Below are 21,206 nucleotides of genomic sequence, written 5' to 3'. Positions count from 1 at the left end.
TTAATAGTGGCAGACGCTGGAGGGAAACTGGGTATTTTTAAAATTTTATTAATTAGTATTCTATTTTACAGCTTTCTATTTTAACGTCTTTGCCTTTGTTATATATTGTAGTCATTTTGTGCATTGTGTATTGTATTTCGCAGTGCATTTTATATTCTATTTTATCGTTATTTTAATTTAATTTATTATTTTATTTTAATTTTGAGTGTATATTTTTTGTTTTTTATTTCAAAAATTTTTAATTGAAGTGTACTGGATCTAAAAAATATTAATTTCACATTCACAGCGTAGTGATTCGACAATAATACGCATTTGGAAATGCTAGCGATGGGGGTGTAGTTAACCATCTGTCACTATACGAAATTAGTGCCATAGTATTAAGAATATTTCGTAATCTATACTTTTCATCTTGGAGTCGTATTTAATTTTTTAACTGGAAGTTTGTACCTCTTATTCCCCTTCACCTATTTTGCCCATCCCCCCATCCCCTCCCTTCTGGCAACTTCGTTCGTTCTCTACATTTTTGATTCTCTTTGTTTTGTACATGGATTTTTTTTAAAGATTTCACTTAAAAGTGAAATCATTTGGTATTTGTGTTTCTCTGTGTGACATTTCACTTAGCATAATACCTTCTGCGTCCATCCATGTCGCCACTAATTGGTAAGGTTTCATTCTTCAGTATGGCTCAGTAAATATTCCATTGTGTATACATTCAACCTTTTCTTTATCCATTCATCCATAGAGGGATACTTAAATTGATTCCTTGTCTTCGCTATTGTAAATAATAGTGCAATAAACATAATAGTGAATATATTTTTTCATATTAGTGTTTTTGTTTTCTTTTGGGTAAATGCCCAGAAGTAGAATTACTGTATTGCATTTTTAGTGTTTGAGGAACCTCCACACTGTTTCCCATAGAGGCTGCATCAATGTACATTCTCACCAACAGTACACAAGGCTTCCCTTCCCTACACATACCCATGTATCACTTGTTTTTTCTGCTTGCGACACTGGGCATTCTGACTGGTGGTAGGCGATATTGTGGTTTTGACTGCATTTCTCTGATATTTAGTGATGTTGAGCATCCTTTAATGTATCCATTGGTCATGTTTTTTTTTTTAAGAAAAATGTTTATTTAGGTACTCTTCCCTTTTTTGGTTGGATTTTTGTTTTGGTGTTGGGTTATATGCGTTGATTATAAATTTTGAATATTAACCCCTTATGAGATATACAATTTGCAAATATTTTCTGTATTCTGGAGGTTGCCTTTTTTGTTGTTGATGATTTCCACTGCTGTGCAAAAGCTTTTTAGTTTGATGTAGTCCCATTTATTTATTTTTGCTTTTATTTCCGGTGCCTGGGGAGACAGACATATCCAGAAAAATACTGCTATGGCTGACGTCTGTAAATTTACTGTGTTTTTTTAAAGGAGTTTTATGGTTTCAGATCTTAGATTTAGGGCTTTGAGTTTATGTTTGTGTATTGTGCAAGAGAGTGGTCCAGTTTTATTCTTTTGCATGTAGCTTTTCATTTTCCCAGCACCATTTATTGAAGAGACTATTTTTTCCCCGTTGTATATTCTTGTCTCCTTTGTGATCGATTAATTGACCATATAAGCTTGGGTTTATTTCTGGGCTGTTATGTTCTATTGACCTATGTGCCTGTGTTTTTGCCACTTTGCTTTAATTACTATCCCTTTGTAGTATAGTTTGAAATCTGGGATTGGGATACCTCCAGATTCGTTCTTAAGATTGCTTTGGCTAGTCTGATTCTTTTGTGGTTCCAAGAAATTTTAGGTTCATTTGTTCTGAATCTGTGAATTCATTCCCAATGACATGGATGGAGCTGGGGAGCATAATGCTATATGTATATACTCATATGCAGAATTTAAGAAGCAAACCAAATGAGCAAAGGAAAAAGAGAGAGGGAAACAAGCCAAAAAATGGACCATTAACTGTAAAGAACAAACTGTTGGTTACCAGAGGGGAGGTGGGTGGAGGGATGGGCGAAAGAGGTGACGGGGATTAAAGACTGCGCTTGTCTCGTTGAGCACTGGGTGGCGTATGTAATTGTTGAATCATTATATTGTACACCTGAAACTAACGTAACACTGTATGTTAACTATACTGGAATTAAAATAAAACTTAACCAAACACACTAAGGTATTTTCATAGTGACGGCATTAAAGCTGTGGGTTGCTTTGTGTATTATAGACATTTTAATCATATTAATTCTTCCAATCTCTGATCATAGTATATCTTTCTATTTGTTTCATCTTCAATTTCTTTTTTCATTAGAATTTTTTTTTCCTTTTGCTTATTGAAGTAGTTGACATACAATGTTATTAGTTTCAGGTATACAACTTGGTGATTGGAGAATTCTGTACATAATGCATTATGTAATGCTCATCACATAAGTGTAGTTATCATCTGGCACCACACATTATTACAATATCATTGACTATATTTTCTATGCTGTACCATTCATCTCTGTGACATTTATTTTATAACTGGCAGTTCCTCTTTTTTTAAATTTTTTAAATGTTTATTTATTTTTGAGAGAGAGAGAGAGAGAGAGACGGAATGTGAACTGGGGAGGGACAGAGGGAGAGGGAGACACAGAATCTGAAGCAGGCTCCAGGCTCCCAGCTGTCAGCAGAGTGCTCAATGTGGGGCTCAGACTCACGAACCGCCAGATCATGACCTGGGCCAAAGTTACGCGCTTAACCAGGCGCCCAGTAGTTTCTTCCTCTTAATTCCCTTCACCTATTTTGCCTATTCCATCCCTCACCCCCTTTCCTCTGGAAACCACCAGTTTTTTCTCTGGGTTTATAAGTCTGTTTCTGGTTTATCTTTGGGTTTGTTTATGAATTTGTTTTTTAGAATCCACATATAGGCGAAATCATATGGTATTTGTCTTTCTCTGACTTATCTTATGCAGCATAATACCCATAAGGTCCACCCATATTTTTGTGAGTGGCAAGAATTCATTCTTTTTAAGTTTTTATTTATTTTCAGAGAGAGAGAGAGAGAGAGTTGGGGGGCATGAGCAGGGGAGGGGCAGAGAGAGAATCCCAAGCAAACTCTGTGCTGTCATGCATAGCCTGACTCAGGGCTTGATCTCCTGAACCATGAGATCATTACCTGATCCCAAATCAAGACTCAGATATTTAACCCACTGAGCCACCCAGGGACCCCAATTTCATTCTTTTTTATGGCTGAGTGATATTCCATTAAAATGTGTATTTCACATCTTCTTTATTCATCTATCAGTGGACACAAGTTGCTTCAATATCTTGCCTCTGTCAATAATCCTGCAGTAAAGATAGGAATCCATATATCTTCTTGAATGAGTGGTTTTACATTCTTTTGTATATACCAGCAATGGAATTATTGGATTATGCAGTATTTTCTTTTTCTTTTAATCTTTATTTATTTTGAGAGAGAGAGCGCGCCAGTAGGGGGGAGAGGCAGAGACAGGAGAGAGAGAATCCCAAGCAAGCCCCATGCTGTCAACACAGAGCCTGATGCGGGGCTCGATCTCACAGACTGTGAGATTGTGACCTGAGCCGAAATCAAGAGTCAGACCCTTAACTGACTGAGCTGCCCGGGCGCCCCTGGATCATACCTATTTTCTATTTTTAGTTCTTTGAGGAACTTTCATAGTGTTTTCCACAGTGGATGCACCAATTTACATTTCCGCAAACAGTGCGCAAGGGTTTCCTTTTCTCTACATCCTCACCACCAGTTATTTCTTGACTTTTTGATATTAGCTATTTTGACTGGTGTGAAGTGATATCTCATGTTGTTTTGATTTGCATTTCTTGAGAACTAGTGATGCTAAGTATGTACCATCTGTATGTGGTTTTTGGAAAATGTACTGTTTTAATTACGATAGCTTTGCAGTATAACTTGAAATCTGGGATTGTGATATGTCCAGCTTTGTTCTTTCTCAGGATTGCCTTGGCTATTCGGGGTCTTTTGTAGTTCCATACAAATTTTAGGATCATTTGTTCTAATTTTGTGACAAATACTATTGGTATTTTGATAGGCATTGCACAGAATCTGTAGATTGGTTTGGGTAGTAATGGACATTTTAACAATATTAATTTTTCTAATCAGTGAGCAGGGAATATATCTTACCGTTTATTTCTGTCGTGTTCAATTTTTTTTAAATCAGTGTTTTATGGTTTTCAGATTATAGGTCTTTCAACTCCTTGGTTAAATTTATTCCTAGGCAATTTTTTCTGATGCAATTGTAAATGGGATTGTTTTCTTAATTTTCTTTCTGACATTTTGTCATTATTGTGTCTAAACACAATAGATATCTGTATATTGATTTTGTGTCCTGCATGTTTATCGGATTTATTTATTAATTCTAGTAGTTTTTTGGGGTTTTTTTATACATAGTATACTCTATAGTGTATAGGGTCACATCATCTGCAAATAGCGACTGTTTTACTTCTTCCTTACCAATTTGGATGCCATTTATGTATTTTTTTTGTCTGATTTCTGTGCTAGTACTTACAATACCGTATTAAATAAAAAGGATCCTTGCCTTCCTGATCTTAGAGGAAAACCTTTCAGCTTTTTAATATTGAGTACAACGTCTGTTGTTTGTCATACATGGCCTTTATTGTGTGGTGGTACGCTCCTTTTATACCTGCTTTGTTGGGAGTGGTCCTCATGAATGGATGCTGAATTTTATTAAATGTTTTTTCTGCATCTATTGAGATGATCCTATATTTTCATCTTTCATTTCGTTTTTTTAAGTTTATTTAGAGAAAGAGAGAAAGAACATGTGGGGGGGAGGGGCAGAGAGAGAGAGAGAGAGAGAGAGAGAGAGAGAGAATCTCAAACAGGCTCTGCACTGTCAGCACAGAGCCCAATGCGGGGCTCGAACCCAAGAACCGTGAGATCATGAGCTGAGCCAAAATCAAGAGTCTTTTTCTTCTTGATGAGACTGGAGAAAGGTTTATCAATTGTATCTTTTCAAAGCGTCATTTCCTAATTTCCTTAATCTTTAATATTGTCTTTTTGGCCTCTAGATCATTTATTTCCACTCTTTATTATTTCATTTATTCTGCTAAATTTGAGCTTCATTTTCTCTTTTACTAGCTCTGTTAGATATATGGTTAGACTTTTTTGAGATTTTTCTTGTTTCTTGAGGTAGACCTATATTGCCATAATCTTCCTTCTTAGAACTACTCTGCTGTGTCCCATAGGTTTTGAATTGTTGTGTTTTCAGTTTCATTTATCTCTAAGTATTTTTTATCTTTCCTTTTTGATTTCTTCATTGACCCATTGGTTGTTTAGTAGCATGTTGTTTAGTTTCCACATGTTTTGTTTTTCTGCGTCTTTTTTTGTAACAGGTTTTGTTTCATAACTTTGCGATCCATCTTTAAAGATGCTTCTGCTATGATTTCAGTCTTCTAAAATTTATTGAGACTTATTTTGTGGCCTACCACAAGATCTATCCTGGAGAATGTTCCATGTGCACTTGAAGGTGAATTCTGCCTTTTTCTTTTTAAACATTTATTTATTTATTTTTGAGAGAGCGAGAGTGTGCGTGCGTGTGGACACAGGGAGGGAGGGGCAGAGAGAGGGAGACAGAGGATCCGAAACAGGCTTGGCATTGTGAGCACAGAGCCCAATGTGGGGCTCGAACCCATAAGCCGTGAGATCATGACCTGAGCCGAAATCGAGAGTCAGCTGCTTAACCCACTGAGCCACTCAGGTGCCCCAAGCTGTTTTGAATGGAATGTTCTGTATATCTCTGTTAAGTCCATCTCGTTTAATGTGTCATTGAAAGCCACAGTTTCAGGGGCCCCTGGGTGGCTCAGTCGGTTGAGCATCCCAACTTTGGCTCAGGTCGTGATCTCGTGTTCATGAGTTGAAGCCCCATGTCGGGCTCTGTGCTGACAGCTCAGAGCCTGGAGCTTGCTTCGGATTCTGTGTCTCCCTCTCTCTCTCTCTGCCCCTCCCCCAGTCGCACTCTGTCTCTCTCTGTCTCAAAAAAAAAAAAAAATGTCAAAAAAAAAAAAGCGCCACTGTTTCATTATCAGTTTTCTGTCTGGATGATCTATCCATCAATGTAAGTGGGATGTTAAAGTCTTTTATTATTGTTTGCTGCCTATGTCTCCCTTTATGTCTGTTAATATTTGCTTATTTAATTAGGTGCTTCTATATTGGATATACAGATATTTACAAATGTTATATCTTTCTGTTGGATTTATGCCTTTATCGTTATGTAATGCCCTTCCTTCTCACTTACTACAGTCTTTGATTGATTGATTGATTGATTGATTGAAATTCCAGTGTAGTTTCAGGTGTACAATATAGTGATCCAGCAGTTCTATGCATTACTCATTGCTCATCACGGTAAGTGTACTCTCAATCCCCTTCGCCTGTTTCACCTATCTCCCCCACCCACCTCCCCTCTGGTAACCATCGGTTTGTTCTCCATAGGTAAAAGTCTGTTTTTTGGTTTGTCTTTTTTTGTTTTATTTCTCCAATTCCATACGTGACTTAAATCATGTAGTATTTGTCTTTCTCTTACCGACTTACTTCATTTAGCATTATACTCTGTAGATCCATTAATATTGTTGCAAATGGCAAGATTTCGTGGTTTTTCGTGCCTGAGTAATATTCCATTGTGTGTATACACTACTTTATATATGTTTATATATACATTTTTTTCTTAAATGTTTATTTTTTGAAACAGAGAGAGCATGAGCGGGGGAGGGGCAGAGAGAAAGGGGACAGAGAATCAGAAGCCAGCTCTGTGCTGATAGCAGTGAGCCTGACGCAGGGCTCGAACTCAGGAACCGTGGGATCGTGGCCTGAGCTGAAGTCGGACGCGCAACTGACTGAGCCACCCAGGCATCCCTATAATGTATATGTTTTTAAAGTAATCTCTGCACCCAGTGTGGGGCTTGAACTCATGAGCTGGCGATCAAGAATCACATGCTGTACTGACTGAGCCAGCCGGGCATCCGGACGGACACCACTTCTTTCTAATCCATTCATCCATTGGTGTTCACTTGGGCTGCTTCCATAGCTCGACTATTGTAAATAATGCTGCAATAAACAAAGGGGTACATATATCTTTTCAGATAAGTGTTTTTGTATTCTTTGGGTAAATACCCAGTAGTGGAGTTTCTGAATCATACAGTAATTTTATTTTTAATTTTTTGAGGCACCCACATACTGTTTTCCATGGTGGCTGCACCAGTTTGCATTCCCACAAACAGTGCACGAGGGTTCCTTTTTCTCCACATCCTCGCCAACATCTGTTGTTTCTTGCGTTTTTGATTTTAGCGATTCTGACAGGTTTGAGGTGATAGATCTCATTGTGGTTTTGATTTGCATTTCCCTGATACTTAGTGATGTTGAGCTACAGTCTTTAACATCTAATTCTTCTGATATAATCATTGCTACCATTGCTACCCAGGTTTTTGTTTTGTTTTGTTTTGTTTGTTTTTTGCTTCCATTTGCATAGAATATCTTTTTCCATCCCTTCTCTTTCAGTCTCTTTTTGGGTCTGAAGTGAGTCTCTTGTAGGCACCATATAGATGGATTTTTTTTTTTATCAGTTCAGTCACTCTGGTTCCCCCCCCCCCCCCCCGCGTATGTCTTTCCATTGGCGCATGTACTTCATTTACATTCAGAATATGCTTGTTGACACGTATGTACTTATTGCTCTTCTGTTCATTGTTTTCTGGTTGTTTCTGTAGTTGCCTTTTCTTTCTGTTCTTGCTCTGCTCCCTTGATGTTTGATGAATTTCTTTAGTGTTAATGCTTGGATTCCTTTGTCCTTATGTATTGTGTGCCTATTCTAGGCTTTTGGTTTGTGGTTATCGTGATGTTCATTCATAACTTTCTATGCACGTAGCAATCTGTATTAAGTTGGTGGTCACTTAAATTTGAACACATTCTGAAAGCACAACATTTGTACCCCCCTTCCAAGTTTTATATGAAAGATGTCATATTTTCTGTGGTTTTATTTTGTGTATTCCTTGACTAATTGTTCAGATATAATTGATTTTATGACTTTTATTTTTTATCCTTCATGCTTTCTAAATAAATGATGGACCTCCTGTCTCTACTATATGTTTGCTTTCACCAGTGAAATTTTTCCTTTCATAATTTTCTTCTAGTTATGGTCTTTTGTGTTTTATGCTTAAATGTGTCCATTTAACATCTCTTGAATAGTTGTTTTAGTAGTGATGAGCTGTTTTAAGCTTCGTTTGTCTATGAAACTCTTTGTCTCTCCTTCGATTCTGAATACTCTACCTTGCCAGTAGAGTATTTTCGGTTGTAGATTTTTTTCTTCCTTTAAGCACATGGAATATATCTTGTCACTGTCTTTTGGCCTGCACAGTTACTGCTGAAAAGTCAGCTGATAGCCTTAATGGGTTTCCCTTGCATGTAACTGCTTTTCTCTTGCTGCTTTAAGATTCTCTCTTTAATTTTGACATTTTACTAATTGCATGTCTTGGTGTGGACTGCCTTGTGTTCATCGTGTTTGGGGCTGTCTGTGCTTCCTGAACCTTGATGTCTGTTTTCTTCCCCAGATTAAGAAGTTTTTCAGCTATTATTTCTTCCAGTTAGTTTTCTGCCTCCCTTCCCTCTCTTCTCCTTCCAGGAGGCCCATTATGCAAATGTTACTATGCTTGATGTTGTCACAAAGGTTCCTTAACCTATCCTCAGCTTTAAAAATTCTGTTTTCTTTTTGCTGCTCAGTGTGGTTGCTTTCTGTTACCCAGTCTTCCAGCTTGCTGATGCATTCTTCTGCATCCTCTAACTTGCTGCTTATTTCCTCTCTGGTATATTTTTCAGTTCAGTTATTGCATTCTTCAGGCCTGATTGGTTCTTTTTTTTTTTTTTTTAAATTTTATCTGTTTATTTTGCACGAGAGAGACAGTGCAAGTGGGGGACAGGCAGACAGACAGGGAGGGCGAGAGAATCCCAAAGAGGCTCTGCACTGCCAGCAGAGAGCCTGATGTGGGGCCCAAACTGACAAACCGTGAGATCATGACCAGAGCCAAAATCAAGAGTTTTGTTGATTATCTTCTTTGCTGTGGAGAACATTTTATTTTGACGCAGTCACAATAGTTTAGTTTTACTTTTGTTTCCCTTGCCTCAGTAGACCTACCTAGAAAAAAGGTGCTATGGCCAATGTCAGATAAGTTACTGCCTGCTCTTACAGGATTTTTATGGTTTTAGGTCTTTAATCCATTTCAAATTTTTTAAAATGTTTTTATTTATTTTTGAGACAGAGACAGAGCATGAGCAGGGGAGGGGCAGAGAGAGAGGGAGGCACAGAATCGGAAGCAGGCTCCAGGCTCTGAGCTGTCAGCACAGAGCCTGACGTGGGGCTCTAACTCACAGACTGTGAGATCATGACCTGAGCTGAAGTCGGACGCCCAACCGACTGAGCCACCCAGGAGCCCTGGTCTTTAATCCATTTCAAATTTATTTTTGTGTATGGTGTAATAAAGCAGTCCAGTTTCATTCTTTTGGATGTTGGTTTTCAGTTTTCCCAATGCCATTAGGTGAAGAGACTGTCTTTTTCTCATTGTATATTCTTGCCTACTTTGTCTTAGATTAATTGACCGTAAGAGTGTGGGTTTATTTCTGGGTTTTCTATTTTATTCCACTGATACATGTACCTGTTTTTGTGCCACTACCATACTGTTTTGATTTCTGCAGCTTTGTAATATAATTCAAAGTCTGGAATTGTGATGCATCTGCCTTTGCTTTTTATTTTTCTTTTCTTTTCTTTCTTTTTTTTGTCCTAAAGATTTTATTTATTTTTAAGTAATCTCTATACCTACCATGGGGCTTGAACTTACAACCCTGAGATCAAGAGTTGCATGCTCTACTGACTAAGCCCATCAGGCATCCCTTTGCTTTTCTTTCTCAAGATTGCTTTGGCTATTCTGGGTGTTTTGTGGTTCTATACAGATTTTAGGATTATTTGTTCTAGTTCTGTGAATAATGCTGTTGGTATTTTGATAGACATTGCATTAAGTATGTGGATTACTTTGGGTATTAAAGACTTTTTTTTTATTAAGTAGGCTCTACGCCTAATGTAGGGCTTGATCTCACAACCCCAAGATTAAGAGTCACATGCTCTACTGACTGTACCAGCCAGGTGCCCCCTAATATAGACACTTTAACAATATTTGTTCTTCTAATCCATGAGCACGGAATATCTTTTCATTTTTTGTGTCATCTTCAATTTCTTTTGTCAGTGTTTTATAGTTTTTGGAGTACAATTCTTTCACCTCTTTGGTTAGGTTTATTCCTGGGTGTCTTACTATTTTTGGTGCAGTTGTAAATGGGATTGTTTTCTTAACTTCTCTTTCTTCTGATTTATTATTGGTGTATAGAAATGTAACAGACTTCTGTACATTTCTAGCAGTTTTTTAAATTTTTACAAATGTTTTATTTATTTTTGAGAGACAAAGACAGAGAATGAGCGGGGCAGGGGCAGAGAGAGAGGGAGACGCAGAATCTGAAACAGGCTGCATGCTCTCAGCTGTCAGCACAGAGCCCGACACTGGGCTCCAACTTGTGAACTGCAAGATCATGATCTGAGCCGAAGTCGGACTCTTTTTTTTTTTTTTTTAACATTTTTTATTTATTTTTGGGACAGAGAGAGACAGAGCATGAACGGGGGAGGGTCAGAGAGAGAGGGAGACACAGAATCGGAAACAGGCTCCAGGCTCCGAGCCATCAGCCCAGAGCCCGACGCGGGGCTCGAACTCACGGACTGCGAGATCGTGACCTGGCTGAAGTCGGACGCTCAACCGACTGCGCCACCCAGGCGCCCCCGAAGTCGGACTCTTAACCGACTGAGCCACCCAGGCGCCCCTCGAGCAGTTTGTTTGGTGGAGTCTTTCGGGTCTTCTCCGTATAATCTGTAGATAGTGAAAGTTTTACTTCTTCTTACTGATTTGAATGCCTTTGATCTCCTTGTTTTGTCTGTTTGTTGTCACTAGGACTTCCAGTACTATGTTGAATAAAAGTGGTGGGAGTGGATATGCTGGTCTAGTTCCTGACCTTAGGGGGAAAGCTCTCAGTTTTTCTTATTAAGGAGGATGTTGGCTGTGGCTTTTTCGTCTATGGCCTTTATTATGTCGAGGTATGTTGCCTCTCAACCTACTTTGTTGAGGGTTTTTATCATCCATGGATGTTGTACTTTGTCCAGGGCTTTTTCTGTGTATGTTGAAATGACCGTATGGTTCCTATCCTTTCTGTTACTGATGTGACGTATCACGACTGATTTACATGTATTTAACCAACCTTGCAATGCAGGAATGAATCCTAATTGATCATAGTGAATGATTTTTTTAAGGTACTCTGGGATTCTGTTTAGTGGTATCTTGTTGAGGATTTTTGCATCTATGTTTATCAGAGATACTGGCTTGTAGTTCTCTTTTTTGTGGTGTTTTTACCTGGTTTTGGTATCAGGGTAATGTTGACCTCATAGAATTAATTTGGAAGTTTTCTTTCCTTTTCTAATTTTTGGAATAGCTTGAGAAGAATAGGTATTAACTCTTTAAATGTTTGGTAGAATTCGTACATGAAGCTGTCTGGTACTGGAATTTTTTTTGTTGGGAGTTTTTTTGATGTGATTCAATTTCTTTGCTGGTTATCGGCTGTTCATATTTTCTCTTTCTTCCTCTTTCAGTTTTGGTAGTTTTTTTGGCAAATGTTTTTTTTAATGTTTATTTATTTATTTGGAGAGAGAGAGTGTGTGTGTGAGCGGGGGAGAGGCAGAGAGAGAGAGAGGGAGAGAGAGAATCCCAAGCAGGCTCCGTCCTGTCAGAGAACAAGCCACGAGATCATGACCTGATGTTAGAAAGTGGTCCAGTTTCATTTTTGCATGTAGCTGCCTCGTTTTCCCAGCATCATTTATTGAGGACACTGCCTTTTCCCTATTTTATATTATCACTTCCTTTGCATAGATTAATTGGTGTTATAAATGTGGGTTTATTTCTGAGCTACCTATTCTGTTCCATTGAGCTCTGTGTCTGCTTTTTTTGTGTGTGCCCGTACCGCACTGTTTTGATTACTGTAGTTCCGTGGTATAGCTTGAAATCTGGGAGTATGTCACTTCTAGCTTTGTTCTTCTTCCTCGAGAGTGCTGTGGCTATTCGGGGTCTTCTGTGGTTCTATACAAATTTTAGGAAAATTTTCTTCTAATCCTGTGAAAAATGACATTTGTATTTTGGTAGGGATTGAATTGAATCGGTAGACTGCTTTGGGAAGTATAAACATTTTAACAATATTCATTCTTCCATCCATGAGTATGATTTATCTTTCTCTTCATTTGTATTCAATTTCTTTCATCAGTATCTTAATAGTTTTCAGATTACATATCTTTAGCCTCCTTGGTTGCATTCATTCTTAGGTATTTTATTCTTTTTGATACAATTGTAAATGAGATTATTTTCTTAATTTCTCTTTCTGCTATTTCATTGTTACCGTATAGAAATGGAACTGATTTCTTTTTTCTTTAATTAATTTTTAAAGTAAGCTCTACGCCCAATGTGGTGCTTGAATTCATAACCCTGATATCAAGAGTCACACGCTCTACCAACTGAGCCAGCCAGGCACCCCTGGAACAGATTTCTCTTTTTATTTTTTAAAATTTGTTTTCTATGTTTTTAGCTTAGAGAGAAAACGCATGAGCATGGAAGAGGGGCAGAGGGAGAGAGAGACTCTTAAGCAGGTGGAGCCCTATACGAGGCCCGATCCCATGACCCTGGGATTGTGACCTGAGATGAAATCAAGAGTCGGACACTCGGGCGACTGGGTGGCTCAGTCAGTTAGGCGTCCGACTTCAGCTCAGGTCATGTTCTCACGGTTCGTGGTTCGAGCCCTGCATCGGGCTCTGTGCTGACACCTCAGAGCCTGGGGCCTGCTTCACATTCTGTGTCTCCCTCTCTCTGGCCCTCCCCCGCTCACACTGTCTCACTCTCTCTCTCAAAAATAAATAAACATTAAAAAAATTAAAAAAAAAAAAAGAGTCGGACACTCAACTGACTGAGCTACCCAGGTGCCCCTGGAACAGATTTCTTTATATTGATTTTGTATCCTGCAACCTTACTGAATTTTAAAAGTTAGTTTTAATAGTTTTTTTGTGGGGTCTTTAGTATTTTCTATATATATCATCATGTCATTTGCAAATAGTGACAGGTTTGTTTTTTTTTTTCTTTTTTTTGTCCTATGGTGTGGTTTGAACTTGTGGTAATATGTTGAAGAAAAGTGGTGAGAGTTAGCATCCTTGTTTTGTTCCTGGTCTTAGAAGAAAAGCTTTGAGTTTGCCATTGAGTATTATGTTACCTGTGAGTTTGTTACCTATGGCCTTTATTACATTGATTTATGTTACCTTTATAACCATTTTATTCAGGCTTTTTGTCATATAAGCAGTAAAGACAAAAAAAGAAAAGATGCAAATCACTAAAATTGAAAATAAAAGAGGGACATCACCACAGATGTTACAGAAATAGAGTGAGGGAATACTATGAATAATTGTATGCCAACAAATTAGGTAACATAGATAAAATGAACAAATTCATAAAAAGACACAAACTACTGATCCTGTTTAAAGGAGAATCAGAAAATTTGAATGAATGTTTTAAAAGTAAAGAGATCAGGGGTGCCTAGGTGGCTCAGTCGGTTAAGTGTCCAACTTCAGCTCAGGTTATGACCTCGTGGTTCCTGAGTTCGAGCCCTGCATCGGGCTCTGTGCTGCCAGCGTGGAGCCTGAAGCCTGCTTCAGATTCTGTGTGTCTCCCTCTGTCTCTGCCCCTCCCCCTCTCGCTCTCTATCTCTCTCTCTCAAAAATAAATAAACATTAAAAGTAAAGAGATCAGATGGGTGGCTCAGTCTGTTAAGCGGCCGACTGCTGGTTTCGGCTCAGGTCATGATCTCACAGTTTGTGGGTTCAAGCCCTGTGTTGTGCTGGCTTGGGATTCTCTCTCTGCTCCTCCCCTGCTTGCTTGCTCACTCTCTCTCTCTTTCTCTCTCTCTCTCTCTCAAAATAAATAAATGAAACATTTTACAAACGTAAAGAGCTTATATTAGTAATAAATTTCCCACAGAAAAACAAAAGCAAACAAAAGCATTATTATCATAAATGGATGTTGAATTTTGACAAATGTTTTTTCTGCATCTGCTGAAATGATAGTATGATTTTTATCTTTCATTTTATGAATGTGAATCACATTGATTTATATGAATATGAGATATCTTTGTATCCCTGGAATAAATCCCATGTGATTGTGGTATAAGGTCCTTTTAATTCAACTTCCTAATATTTTGTGGAATAATTTTGCATCCGTGTTATTAACAAGGGGTGTTTGCCTCTAATTGTGTTTTTGGTAATGTCTTTGGTTTTGGTATCAGGTAATAACTCCTCTGTAGAATGAATTTGGAGGTGTTCTTTCTCTTTAGTTTTTGGGAATGGTTTGGGAAGGATGGGTATTAACTCTTCTTTAAATGTTTTGTAGAATTTGCCTGGGAAACCATCTGGTCCTGAACTTTGTGGGGAGTTTTTGATTACTGATTCAAATTACTGATTTTATTACTTGTAATTGTTCTGTTTAGATTCTCTACTTCTCATTCCATCTTGGAACGTTGTGTTTCTAGAAATTTATCACATATAATTTTTCATAATTGTCTCTTACACCCTTTGTATTGCTGTAATGTCAGTTATAACTTTCTCTTTCATTTATGAATTTATTTGAGTCCTCTTTTTTTCCTTGCTTGATGAGTCTGGCTAAAGGTTTATCAGTTTTATTTGTCTTTTTAAAGCACCAGGTCTTCGTTTCTTGAATCTTTTTAATTATTTTTTTATTCACTATTTCATTTATTTCTGCTCTGATTTTTATTATTTCCTTCCTTTTACTAACTTTTAGGTTTTTTTGCTCTTCTCTTTCTAGTTTCTTTAGGTGTAAGCTTAGATTGTTTGAGATTTTTTGTTTGTCTCTTGAGATGGGCTTGTATAGCTATAAGCTTTCCTCTGAGAACTTTTTTTGTTGCTTTCTGTAGATTTTTGGAATATTGTATTTCTTTTTTCGTTTGTCTCCAGGTATTTTTTTTATTTTTTTTTTTTTGAGTTATTCAGTGACCCATTGTTTGTTTAGAAGCCTGAAGTTTAGCCTCTGAGTGTGTTTTTTCGTTTTCTTGTAATTGATTTCTAGTTTCATACCGTTTTGGTCAGAAATCATGCTTGATACAATTTCGGTCTTCTTAAATTCATTGAGACTTGTTTTGTGTCCTAACATGTGATCTATCCTGGAGAATGTTCCGTGTATACTTGAAAAGAATGTGAGATTTTGCTCTTTGGGGATGGTATGTTCTGTACATATCTGTTAAGTTTATCTAAGTGAATGTGTTGTGTAAGACCGCTGATTCCATATTGATTTTCTGTCTGGATGATCTGTCCATTCATGCAGGTGGAATTAAAGCTCTCTACTATTACTGCATTGTTATGAATTTCTCCCTTTACGTATGGTAATGTGCCGTATATATTTAGTGCTCTTATGTTGGGCATGTAGGTATTTACAAGTGTTGTATTCTCGTGTTAGATTTATCCCTTTATCTTTACATAATGCCTTTCTGTTGTTGCTTATGACAGTCTTTGTTTTCGAGTTTATTTTTGTGTTATGTAAGTATTGCCACCCCAGCTTTCCTTTTGTTTTCATTTGTATGGAATATCTTTTTCTGTTACTTTTCTTTCAGTTTGTATGTGTCTTTGGGTCTGAAGTGACTGTCTTGTAAGCAGCGTATAGATAGATCTTGTTTTTCTGTCTATTTAGTCACACTCTGTCTTTTGATTGGACAATTTAGTTCACTTACATTGAAAGTAATTCTTCAAAAAAAATGTTTTTAATATGTATTTACTTTTGGGAGAGCACAAGCGGAGGAGGGGCAGACAGAGGGGGACAGAGGATCCGAAGTGGGCTCTGCGCTGACAGGCCGACAGCAGCGAGTCCGACGTGGGGCTTGAACTCACGAACTGTGAGATCATGATGGGAGCTGATGGCAGATGCTCAACCGACTGAGTCACCCAGGTGCCCTTACATTGAAAGTAATTATTGGGGTGCCTGGGGGGCCCAGTTAAGTGTCTGACTCTTGATTTCTGTTCAGGTCATGATCCCAGGGTCGTGGCATTGAGCCCTACATCGGGCTCCACGCTGACTATGGAGCCCGCTTAAGATGTGCTCGCTCTCTCTCTCTCTCTCCCCCTCTGCCCCTCTGCCCCTCTCCCCCCCATCTAAGATAAATAAATAATTTATAAAAATAAAAAAATAAGTAATTATTGATAGGTATGTACTTATTGCCATTTTCTTATTGTTTTCTTCTTTTTGTGTGTGGTTTTGTTTTTGTAGTTTTCTGTTCCTTTCTTATTATCTTGTTCTCTTTGCTGGTAGTTTCTGGACTTCATTTAGTGTTATGTTTTGATTCCTTTTTTTTTTTTTAATTTTTTGGTCTCTGTTACAGGTTTTTGGTTCGTGGTTGCCATGAGTTTCATATATAACCTACCATGTATACATACAGCAGTCTTTTAAGTTGATGGTTGCTTAACTGAACACATTCTAAAAGCATTGCATTTTAATTCAGGTAGATCCACTGTCTTTACTATGTTTTCTTTTATCAGTGAGATCTTTACTTTCCTACTTTTCTTACTTCCAGTTATGGCTTTTTCTTTCTTTTCCACTTAAAGAAGTCCCTTTAACATTTTTTTGTAAGGGTAGCTTATTGGTGGTGAACTCCTTTAATTTTTGTTTGTCTGGAAGACTGTTTTTTCTTTCCTTCACTTGTGAGTGATAACCTTGCTGGGGAGAGTATTGTTGGTCCAGATTTTTTCCTTTCAGCACTCTGAATATATCCTGCCACTCTTTTCTGGCCTGTAAATTTTCTGTTGAAAAACAGCTGATAGTTTTACACAGGCTCCCTAGTATATAACTATTTGCTTTCTCTTGCTGCTTTTAACATTCTCTCCTTATCTTAAAGTTTTGACCTTTTAATTACTTGTGTCTTGGGGTGGACCCCTTTTGCTTCATCTTGTTTAGGGTTTTCTGTCCTACCTGTATCTATCTGTAAGCAGCATATAGATAGATCTTGTTTTTCTGTCTGTTTAGTCACGCTCTGTCTTTTGATTGGACAGTTTGGTTCATTTACATTGAAAGTAATTCTTTAAAAACAATTTTTTAAATGTGTATTTACTTTGGGGAGAACACAAGCGGAGGAGGGGCAGAGAGAGGGGGACAGGGGATCTGAAGTGGGCTCTGTGCTGACAGGCCGACAGCAGCGAGCCCAGTGTGGGCTCTTTTCCCTTCCCTAGGTTAAAGAAGTGTTCGCTTATTATTTCTTCAAATAAACTTTCTGCCCTTTTCTTTCTCTTTTCACCTTCGGGGACCCAGATAACGTGAAGGTTATTACACTTGGTGGTGTTCCGATGGCCCTTTAGCCTGTCCTCAGTTTTTAAAATTATTTTTTCTTTTTGCTGTTCAACTTGGATGAACACCACCACCCTGTGTTCCAGATCACTGATCCATTTCTCTGCCCCCTCTAGTCTGCTGTTGATTCTGCCGAGTGTATTTTTCATGTCAGGGGGACGTTGCGGTGGGGGGAGCGGTGCTAGCAAGGTGGATGGAGACTGTCAGATCTGGCGCCCACTGGCACGGGAGGGCTAGGCAGAAGGAGGGCAAGGAAAATGGTATCCTCTAGGGCTTGCATTTCTTTAGACAGTTCCCACCGATCCCTTCCCTTTCAGCACCTCCCCCCAAATTAGTCACATCTCCTGCATGTGTGTCACATGAGCTTTTCAAACTATAGCCCGTGTGCTTTATTTTGGGCTGAGTGATCGATAGTGTGCTAGACTTTTAAGAGCAGAGGTTCCCTTTTCTATAGCCCTCTGGCTCTCCCAGAGGTAAACCCTGGTGATTTTCAAAGCTCCCGCATTTAAGCCTCTTAGGCTTCCCTGTCTTTCAAAGGCAGACATTATGGGGGCTTGTCCTCCTGGCGCAGGGTCTCTGGGCAGGGAGCAGGTGCCTGATAAGGAGCTTGACTACCTCAGTCCCTATGGAGGACCTGTGCATCTGTGACATCCCTCTTTGCGGTTTTCTGCACTAGGGTATGCGTCCTAACCTGACCGCACTCTCTGTTCCTCCTATCCTTTTTGCTGTGGCTTTTTCTTTATATCTTTAACTGTGAAAAATTTTCTCTGCTAGCCTTGAAGAATTTTCTCTGCTAGCCTTGAGCTTGTTCCCAGAGAGAGTTACTCTGTATGTAATTGTAGTCTTTGCGTGTTGGTGGAAGGAGGTTGAGCTTAGGATCCTCCTACTTCTCCATCTTGATTTCACCTCCTCCCTCTTTTTTTGTGGTGAGGACATCTTAAGATCTATTTTATTATGAGCTTTTAGGTGTATAATAACATATTGTTAACTGTAGTCACCATGGTGCGTATTGAGTTCCCAGAATTTACTGATCTTATAACTGGAAATTTGTACCCTTTAACCACCTGTTGACTTGGTCAATTAAGTGGCTTGCTTTTGGCAAATTGATTTTTTTTTAATGTTTATTTACTTTTGAGACAGAGTGTGAGTGGGGGAAGGGCAGAGAGAGAGAGGGGGACAGAGCATCCAAAGCGGGCACTGTGCTGACAGCGGCCAGCCTGATGTGCGGCTTGAACCCGTGAACCACGAGATCATGACCTGAGCGGAAGTCGGACGCTCGACCAACTGAGCCACCCGGACACCCCTGGCAAATTGATTTTTGATTGATCAGGAGCCAAATCCATGACTTCTAACACCAAGCAAAGCTGAATAGAACAATATTTCTATCATCATACACTTGCCATCTAGTTGGAAAGATGAGACATATTCAGGTGAAAAGATAAAAGATTCTTGAATTAATTCTGATACGGGGCGGGGGGTGCCCACACCACCGATTCTCAGACACCAGTTGAGTGCTCTGTAATTCAGATCAATTCAGACACTATCTACGCAGAGATAGCATCATATCTCACAGGTTAAGGGTTCCACCTCTCAAGACAGCCCTCCCATCTTCCGACACAAGTCTAGGTTGTCACCTGCGCTTCCGACCAACTGTTTTGGGCTGGTGTCAGTCTATCAATAACCAGTGTCGTACTTGCACTATCCTAATTAGTTCCTATTATGATTGCAAGGTGACCTTCAGCTATAAATATCAGGAAACCTTGAAAATGGGGCATAGAGAGGACTTGGATCAAACAGTCATTGCTAGGTTCCTCCCTGTCTACCGTACCTAGTTCATACTACAGTGTAGTTTTCGATGATGATAATTCTTTTTCTGGAGGAGGGCCTCTTTCTGAATTCTTTTAGACAGTTAGGGGGTAGGTCAAAATTTCTTCCTCAGTCTTTTGGGCCTTGATTGTTTTCAGTTTGTAATAATCTTTGTACCAAAGTGGTACATCTTAGGATGGCCTGCCCTTGGTCCCTGCAGTCCCCTTCTCTGAAACTTCCCTGGATGTTTCACACATTAAAAGGTTCCACTGGTAGGTGGTTCCATTTCCGTAAATCATTTTCTTAGTCCTGGCAGTGGATCATTTCGGTTAGTCATTTCAGGGAGGTAGTGATGCATGTATTCTCAGTTAGGCCTTATGGTTCAAGTAATAATGTATGAAACGAGAGGCATTTCTATGGAAACAACAGAAAAGTGTGGTTAATGATTGGAGCAAGTTATAAGCCAGTTTCTGGGTTCTGAGTTGAGAACATTTCTAGATGTTAGGGACGAAGCATCTTTAGATAGAGTGAAAGCAGGCAGTAGCATTCTGATAGACTTTCCTGGTTTGTACTTCCAATGTCTCTGGTGATCCTTTGAGTGACCCACAGAGCAACAGGCATGGAGATGGTCTGTATATGAGCTATCGTGGTGATTTTCTGAAGTTTATAGCAAGTTGTTAATACTCAATTTTCAGGGCTTCAGGAAAAAGGACAATTTTAGTTCTCAGATGATTCCATGACAACAGGATGGGGAAAATTGGAAATGTTAGCTTGAAGAGTTGTAGCCAGACATTGACGGAAACTAGAAGAATGCAGGATCTAGCCTAGTTTACAAGTAGAAAACAAAACCTCAAAGACAATGAACAGAACTAGATACTAATATTCACAAAGGGGTGTTACTAAAACATAATTTTTCTCTCTAAAATCACCCTCGTTTTCCAAAGACAGCCAAATTAAGATTAATTTGTTTGCAAAACCTGGCCTGATTATTTATAGAAAGACAGCAAGAATAGCAGTGGATGATATAGGCTCTTTTAAATCCACTTTGCTGGAACTTTGCATAAGAAATCTGCAGATTGGACTTTTAAAAGCCTCTTGAGGCCAAGAAGCCAAGCCAAATACTTATCTTCAGACTATGCCTGCAGTACCTATAGATTTGGTAATTCCTTTCTTCTTAAGGTCCTCCAAAACTCCTGAGATTCCTGCACCTGCCAGGAAGTGGCCTTCTTTATTCACCTGGTAAGGCTACAGGGAAACCCTGTAAGGAGGATATCAGGCTGTTTTTCCGAGGGGCTTTATTATTGGTCCATAAAGTCTATCTTAGTTCCCTAAAGTTACTAGTTATATGTGAGTCCTTGTACACCCCTCTGAAATAGGACATTCCAGTCAAAACATTGGTAACAGAACTGATGTTTCCAATTGTGTATGTTACAAGGAGAACAGATTTCTTATTTAGTTTATGCAAATAAATATATTGCCACAAAAAAAATGAGAATACTCACCAAGAGTTGCCGAGTTCTGGAGAGATTAAGGAGAAAAGGATAAATGTTTCAATTCTTCCTACAAAAATATAATTTATCAAATTGTTGTTAAGTCATAGTTTTCTTTTTTTTTATTTTTTTATTTTTTTATTTTTTAATATATGAAATTTACTGTCAAATTGGTTTCCATACAACACCCAGTGCTCATCCCAAAAGGTGCCCTCCTCAATACCCATCACCCACCCTGCCCTCCCTCCCACCCCCCATCAACCCTCAGTTTGTTCTCAGTTTTTAACAGTCTCTTATGCTTTGGCTCTCTCCCACTCTAACCTCTTTTTTTTTTTTTTTCCTTCCCCTCCCCCATGGGTTTCTGTTATGTTTCTCAGGATCCACATAAGAGTGAAACCATATGGTATCTGTCTTTCTCTGTATGGCTT

At 38.7% G+C, this 21,206-nt stretch overlaps 1 long non-coding RNA gene across 1 annotated transcript in view; it reads left to right on the top strand.

The window, feature by feature from the left end:
- LOC109250746 (uncharacterized) overlaps nucleotides 1-21,206 on the top strand; it is a 62,126-nt gene that overhangs the window by 396 nt on the left and 40,524 nt on the right. The window lies entirely within an intron of this gene.

This window comes from Panthera pardus, unplaced genomic scaffold (genome assembly GCF_024362965.1).
Source record: "Panthera pardus isolate Hobbes unplaced genomic scaffold, ASM2436296v1 HiC_scaffold_27, whole genome shotgun sequence".
Lineage (NCBI taxonomy): Eukaryota > Metazoa > Chordata > Mammalia > Carnivora > Felidae > Panthera > Panthera pardus.
Note: the sequence above shows the minus strand (reverse complement) of the source record. Positions and strands in the feature narration are given on the sequence as shown.